The following is an 8,165-nucleotide window of genomic DNA, read 5'->3' as shown; positions in this document are numbered from 1 at the left end:
ACTCCTTGAAAAGCATAACATCATCATCAAAAGAGATGAGGATTTCTTATCTTCTTTAATGCAGTGACTAAGCTTTTCTGTAGGATATGAAATACATAAGTATCTGAGATGCTTAGAGAAAGAACACAGTTATCTTATTTCCCAATCACTTTTTGTCAGGGCCTTGGTCTTTCAAGTGTACTGACAGAACTCTAACATTGAGTTGTATCAAATTTTAGCCTCATCGGAAAATAACTTCTTACCTTTCATGTTACTAGATTATGACTTTTTCAAGAAAAGTAAAAATTGGTCTTTTTGTTCCAACTCCAAATGATTTCATCAGTGCTGTTAGTATTTGGAAGATGGCAAAGAGGATGGCTGCAAAATTTTGGAGATGAAACAGACTTTTATTAATGAAAGGGTATCTCCTAAGAGCACATTTATGCTTTGCCACAGAAATACTTACTTTCAGTTCAGCAAAGAACACATGGTGTTCACGCCAAAGACAACTCCTGACTACTCCTACCAGGTGCAGGGACAGATGGACCGTGGGAAGGCAGAATGACACGACTTCTTTTATAATTTTCTTTTTTTTCCATGTTGAATTGTCAGCTGTCCTACGTGGCAAGAGATCTGAAGCCATGCTGTGCTGTAGAGATGAGCAATACCATCAAAACTGAGTTATAGACAATACTTGATATACAGAATGAGAAATTAACATTTAGATAGCTGTACCAGGGCTGGATGTGGCTCCATAAATGGGAAGGCTCAGCTCACAATCATCTTGCTGACAGTCATAGCTGTTTCTTAGGACTATGTTAACCTACCAGTCTGATCTGTGCTATACAATCACCTAAATTAACATTTTATTTTTATATATTAAAAGTTATATTTTATGGGCATGGGGACAGGCTCATGAAAAAAGTTACACATAATTTCTTACATCCCATTCAAACTAGGAAATAAAAACATATTTCCCTCAACTACAAAATAGCTGACTCCCAAATCTTTCTACCGAGTTACTTTTAGAGGATGCTGCTCATTCTAATTAATTATTTTTTCATAGCAACTCATTGTTCCTATGCTTTTACTGTTTGACTGACTTATCAGAAAACGAAATCATGCTATAGAGATTAAAGAATGTGTTCTGTGAATGAGAGAAATGCACCTCACCACATTATAACACCCCTGCCTGAATAATTTATCTACCTTGACTACACTGCCATCACAGCTGCATTGAGCTTCATGTTGCCATGGCTCGGCTGTTAACTACACCCAAGCAACTGCTTCAAAACTAGTTCCAATACGGCAACATGGTATTGAAGGGCACATACAGATGTACCGTGCACTGGGTTCTGCGCTGGTGCCTCAGCAGCAGGAGATGTGATCACAGCCAAGGTAGCTGCAGCCTTGTTAGAAGGATCCTAACAACTGTCCTTTCTCATGAGTATCAGTGTGAAGACGAGGTGGGAAACAGCAGGATGGTATGGCTGCAGCTTATCTCAATTCAGAATGTGTTTTGTAATGCCAGGTCTATCTAAGTATATACTTATATGTAAATCTAAAACTATTAAGAGCAATCTTAATAATTTAAAGTGTTCATCTAGCTCTTCATCTCAGTAATACCCTACATGGGTTTTCCCTTTATTGATTATTTGGCTTTGTGATACAAAAGGATTTCACATTAAAATGCCATTGCAATCAGTCATCAGTGTAGAGGAAAACCTTCTGATAACCTGAGGACATCTGACACTTTCTTCCCTCAAAGCCCAATCAGAAAACCTTTGTGTGGTTCTCTAACACAGGTAAGATCCAAACAGAATTGACAGTGCTGAACATATGGGACTAATAAGTGAGGTAGTGTAATCACTGCTTAATACTAAGGTACTGTAATAATATGATGACTTAAATCTATGTGCTTGCAGTGTGAAACAATGTAGATATGAACATGCTGGGCAAGTGGAATGGTATGCTAGATAATACTTCACATATACACGAGTTAACATTTGTTGTAAATTCTATCTATTTATACCTGTTTATATTGTGTTGATATATCACATTCTTGTCAAAGAGGAAATAAACTTTCTTTTGCTTTTATTATTTCTAAAAAACTCCTTCAAATAATGATTTCTACATTGTTAACGTTTTAGTCAGATCAGACCTTTCTATTTCGTATTTCTAAAAAGTAGGCATTTTGTTACAAATCTTGCCTTTTCTAAAGAAGTGTTCATACCCTATGCTATGTATACACAATTCCTTTTTTATGTAGTTGTGTATATTGCTTATGAACTGCTTGAAAGCATGAAGATGTGATTGGTTTCTTTTATTATGATCATATGATTTTCTCCTATGTCTTAGAACAATGTTGCACATGGCTTTGGTGAAGATGGTTTGGAAAGGATGCTTTGGAAAAAGATCATAGTTCCTTTCTGCACAAGGACAGGCTTTGGATGTCGGGGTAGAGATTCATGACAATTATTTCAGAATTCCTGAAGTATGAAAGTATGTAATCTTACAGACTCCCTCAGCTGTGAACTAAATGTTATGAGATGCAGTCAGAATTTAAAAAGTGACGGTAAAAGAAATAGTGCTTCATCTGAGAAAATATAAAGTACTCAACAAGACCATACACAAGGCTGACTGCGCTGGGATCACACACATTTCAAAGCAATAGGGTTTTGTTTGTATCTTTCACCATGCCTTTTCTGCCTCTGTGCTAGAACAAAAGACTTGAAAGAATCTACAGTTTGACAAAGCTTTACGCAACCTGGATATATTGCTGTCTTTATTTTACTGGCAACCCATCCTCAGGTTATTAATTCTCTAATACCCAATAAGCTGCTTTCAGGTTTTAGCTTAATGCATTTGAGTTTAGTGTACATGCAAATGCAGAGCTAGGTTCTTACCTATAACACAGTCAAACTACAGTAATTTCTTTTAAATTATTCTTCCAACTACTCTGGTTACTAACAAATTGTTGTGGCATTGCAAGTGAGAGACAGAAAGGTTGACAAATCATTATTTCTTGAGGCTCTGCGGTCCGTGGGGTGGAAAAGCTATAAATTCATTGGCTTACTCACCTGTAACTCAGTTCCTACTTGTCTGTAACTATTATGCTTCTAAAGATTAGATAAGTATTAAACTGTAGTGCCAGGTTCTGGCCTAAAATTTCAATGGGGTTTGTGCAAGTTGTGTTTTTACAATATCACTGGGCTCCAAGAGTTATGTGAACCAAAACTACCACTTACATAGAATCGTTTGTGGTTATTACAATGTGTTGTTTAAATGTGGAGAGGCAAGTGTGTTTCTGGAGACAGAAGTCTCAATCTATATACAGCTGAGTCATAGAAAGGATTCTATAATTCAGAAGATCACAAAACGAAGACAGGAAACAGTTTTCTTACCAGTTATCCACAACATCTGCAGAAGTTAAAAGTTTCTGGTACTATTTCTGATAGTGTGAAATTTTAAAAAAGATACCACTTTAAAAAAACATAATCTATTTTTTACCTTCAAGATATGAGCTATTCCATGCATATTCTCTGCAGTGCTTTGCTTCTACAAGCTAGGCATATGACTCCAAGGCAGGGCTGATTCACAGTCTGAGAATTAGATTCTATATGATTACACAAGTATGATCACATGTAAGCCAGATAATACACATTCAAGAAATGAGTGTGTCAAATGCCATATTTTTTTGCAATGTTAAGATCCCAAAAGAGGCATTTGGGACTGCCTTATGGGAACACCCATGCAAGTGTATCCACTAAGGCAGTGTTTGCGACCGTGTGTGCAATCAGTGGTCACGACGTTTGCTTTAGCGATAGAGTTGATATCTACTTTAAACTGCTGGCAACATTGCACTTCTTACAAGCAGGAGACAGAAATATAAAGTTAATATGAACATGCCCTTGTTTTTGGACAACCTTCCGAGTCAGAGGTAGAAAAGATAGACAAGACAAAAAGAGGTGGTACTTTTGAAAAGTTTGAGCATCACTTTGGTAAATGACAGTCTATATTTACACGCTTTTTTGAAATATTCTTCCAAAAATCTAATTCGCATTGAATATCATCAGTGACATCCAGGAAAACAGGTACTTACTGTCACTTGCCAGTGTACAAAAGTCTGTCTATTAATAAAGTCTTTTAAAGCATTAGGATGATTATGGTGAAGACTAGTTTTCTTGAAACAAAGTTGAAAGTGACACGCTGAAAAGTCTTGATGTTTCATTTAAAGAAGGGAATGAGTGTTATTTGTACAGCGGATGCTAGTTCTTGCTATTGAACAATGCTATAGACATATGCTGAAACTTCATCATCTAAATACATTCTTTTGTAATTAATTTTCAGTCCACTGTTAGGTTATCTACAAGCTCAAGGAATAAAGTATATGTGTCTGCTGAGAACTGCTTTGTAAAAGCTTTCCTCACAGCCAGTGAGCTTTTAGGATCCTTTTCTAGTTGTGTGTCTGTCTTTCCTTTGTTTGTTTAGTTTACTCTATGACTATATAATATTTGCAGTGTTATACAGTACTATTAAGTATTTGTTTTATTTTAAAACTTCCCTGAGTTTTCAGTTCCTAAATTGTGTCTTGGGCACCCAAGCCTTTTTTCAACAGTTTAAATGTCCTTTTCCTTGCCTTCTTTTTCATGCTGTGTTGTGTGCTGATACTCTCAGCACAGGTCTCTCTGTACACAAGAATCTTCCTTTACCCCTACATTAATCTGTTCAGAAATTTATGAACAAACTATAGTAAGTATAGTGGATTGGCACATAAGTTAGTATAAAAAGCTGTTGCTTTCAACTGAGACTTTAAAGAGCATATTTTGGCTATTATATTCTAATGCTTTAGGAAGATGTTCTCCATGAAAAGCTGTGGAAGTTGTGATTAATAGGCTCCATCTGAATGTAACGCAAACCAATTTGTTTGGGTTTTTTAATCAATGTACAAAAATCTTCTTTCTACTGTAGTTTTTAGGAAATAATTAACAAATATTTTTGGGTATTAGTACAAGAAATACAGTCTGAGAAAGATGCGGCCATACTGCAACAAGTCCAGTGAAGGACCATGAGGGTGACTGAGACTGAAGCATCAGTCCTACAAGGGGAAACTGAGAGTGTTAGTGGCTGCACATGGTCCTGGGAAACCTACTCTAGCTGGCCTTACTTGAGCAGAAGGTTGGACCAGACCATCTCCAGAGGTCCCTTTTAGCCTCAACAATCCTGGGATTTTATGATAGGGTTATTTTTATTTTTCTGGGTTCCTGAGTTCTGAACATAGTATTACTATTAGCTTTGTTCCTTTTTTTGACCAGAAGTTAACAGCACACTTCCATGCTCTCCTGAGAGTTCACTTAAATTGAATTAAAATCTCTTAGTAAAAACCAGAAAGGAGTCCAGCTAATCAGAGAAGAAAGCATTCCAATGATCTGGCGAGTTCTTTAAATGTACCCACATTTCAGTGACATTTCACCCACATATAATGAAAAACATCTCTGGATTTTAATAATGGTCTAAGTACTTATAAATTGCTATAGTTTCTGTAGTTTCTGGAGGCATCCTACTTCTTCTAAGGTCAGGCATCCCTACAGAGCTTTTTGCCCTTTTCATTCTTCTGCAGATTTCAGAGTTCATAATAAAGAGAAGAAATGTAGGTGTCTACAGATTCTAGCAAAGAAAAGCCCTAGAGGGGAGTTAAATGTCTAAACACCATTCTTGGCATGATGCTAAACAACTCTCAGAACAATCCTTGACATGAGGGAAGCAGATTTACCTTAGTCATACTGTCTGAGAAGTCTACAACTGATTCTCTTTAGCTTCCACAGAATGAGTGACAAAAATCTCAGGGAGTCTCTGTGCTTTATTATTACATGAGCGAACAGTGGTTTACCTTATTTTCTCTGCTAATTATTTAAATCATTCTGAGATTATGAAGTTCAGGGATTAACGGAAAATATATACATGACTGGAAGTTTCTCTGAAGCCGTAAAACACATCCCAGTGACAGAGGCCTAAAAACATTGAGATTACATCAGCCATATGAAGTTGAAAAACATTGTTCTGAAGACCTCATCAAGTCACAGGGTAACCCTCGAGGGACCAGCACTCCTTAGGCAGCATTCGGTTCAGCTCCATGGTTCCCTGGAAGCCAACAACTACAATTTTCTGTGTATCCAGGACTGACCTGTGCTGCCTTAGGTCTATATAGAGGTATGCTCTACCTACATTTTCCAGGTAAGGCTAACAATGATCTAGGTATCATGTTCTCTGAGTGAGCTTAATATTTTGATAATTCTCAGATCACAGGCATTTAGTGTAATTGTGATCACTCGTTTTTGGATTTCTGCTGGAGAAAGCAAATGTAGACCCACCCGCTCTTTAGATACCAGTTAGGATACTGGCTTCATGGGCAGAAAATTTGGGTTCAGTTAATTCCTGAAAGGAATTCATTGGATTGGCTGCGCAGTGCTCAGCAAAGGTTCCAGGGTGTGAGATACAGACTAAGCTAATGCAGTTTGGCAGGGTGGAAAGTTTTGGAAGCTTGAACTTTATTTCTACTCCCTCTCTCTCTTCTCCCTCTCCCATTCTGTAGTACCACATATGGTTCCTGGTTTTTCCAAAGAGTATTTTTCTAGCTGTTCTTACTAGATCTCAATGTTTAAAAAAACACAACGAGCCAAAAAAACCCCAACCAAACACTCTGCATAAACCTTCACAGTACAACATGTAGATTGAGATAAATAAACAAAATTTTACTGCATTTGCTACTGATTTGAACTGAAATTCATAGAATCATAGAATAGTTTGGGGTGGAAGGGACATTTAAAGTCCATCTAGTCCAATCTCTCTGCAATGAGCAGGGACATCTTCAGCTAGATCAGGTTGCTCAAAGACCCATCCAACCTGACCTTGAATGTTTCTAGGAATGGGACATCTACCACCCCTCTGAGCAACTTGTTCCATCATTGCTTCTCTCAACTGCTGTTGTTCATATATGTTGCTGTGTATGTTGTACTAATACAACAGTTCAGGGAATTGTGCTATAAAATGTAAATCAAATGATCCTTGTTTTAAAAAAAATAATAATCAAAGATACTCATTTAGATCAGCTGAGTGCTCTGATTTGCAGTGCCCCAAAATAGAATAGTTTCATGAGAATGACACAGTGAGGAGAGTGAAGGGGGCTGGGAATGAGGAGGATGGAAGAGAGGAAAGGGCAGTATTTCTTGGGACATCTCTTTCCTGAACAGAATATACCCTGCACATATATGCTCAGTTTCCTCTGTGAACATAATGACAGACAAGTACGCATTGATGGAGCTCTCTTTCTCTACTACTTCCTAAGTTTTGAATGCTTTTTTCCCCATGCACTGGGAAAACACGACCTTTTAACTTCACAAAATTGCATGAGAGCCCTCAAAATGGAAAATGATTGCCTGGCCAGACCATCAGCCACTTAAATGTGACATACCTGTCCTTGGCCTCTCATTTCATGGTAGCCTTAGTCCTAGCTCCCAAGGAGAAATCATATTTTTTTAATAAGTAATTTAAAATAATACTGTAGGTGGGTACTTACACATGTAAATATGTTCCATTTTGTTCCTCTTTAAGAACTGAATGATTTGTCCATTCTCTTGGGATGCCCAATAGCGCCAAGGTAGGATATGCTGTAGAGTAGGATTATATCTTCAATGCCAACCCAAAACAGAAGCATGACCAAGAAGGTGTCGCAGTACAGCAGCAGGAGTGGGATAACCCTGTTGGCTACTCAGTACTGAAGACGGTCTGTTGCCTGCTTAATTTGTTCTCCCACCCTGCTTGTATTTTTCCATCATGTTATGTGTGCTTCAGCTGCTGCTGTATTTCTTGCTCCTTGTTGAGTCTTCTTGCCTGAAACGGATGAAAAGTCACCAGTGGCAGAGAATTTACTTCAGTATTCACTAGTGTCTAATTAGGAAAAAAAAATGGGGGAGGCTTGGGAGAATTTGGTCTTGATTCTTTCGTGTCATTTCTGCTGTCTTAAATCTCTGCCAAAATCCTGCCATTCTCACTTCAGTTCCCATTAATGACATTTATAACTTTCAGGTTTAGTTGTTGCTATTTTTTGCACAGAATAGTAGCAAATTATTTAGTTTATTTGATAAAAGCAATGTGAAAGCAGTGTGTTCCTAGTAATATACTCATGT

The 8,165-nt window shown here is 37.5% G+C and overlaps 1 long non-coding RNA gene across 1 annotated transcript; it reads right to left on the bottom strand.

Annotated features, from left to right (window-relative positions):
* Positions 1-253: 253 nt before the first annotated feature.
* Positions 254-7,847, bottom strand: LOC121085276. The gene is made up of 3 exons (XR_005826996.1): positions 7,556-7,847; positions 446-628; positions 254-357 (listed from the first exon to the last, which is right to left on the bottom strand). It is a non-coding gene; the product is annotated as an uncharacterized LOC121085276 (long non-coding RNA).
* Positions 7,848-8,165: the final 318 nt, after the last annotated feature.

Source organism: Falco naumanni, chromosome 1 (assembly GCF_017639655.2).
Source record: "Falco naumanni isolate bFalNau1 chromosome 1, bFalNau1.pat, whole genome shotgun sequence".
Lineage (NCBI taxonomy): Eukaryota > Metazoa > Chordata > Aves > Falconiformes > Falconidae > Falco > Falco naumanni.
The sequence above is the reverse complement of the archived record's forward strand: the minus strand, read 5'-3'. Positions and strand labels throughout refer to the sequence as shown.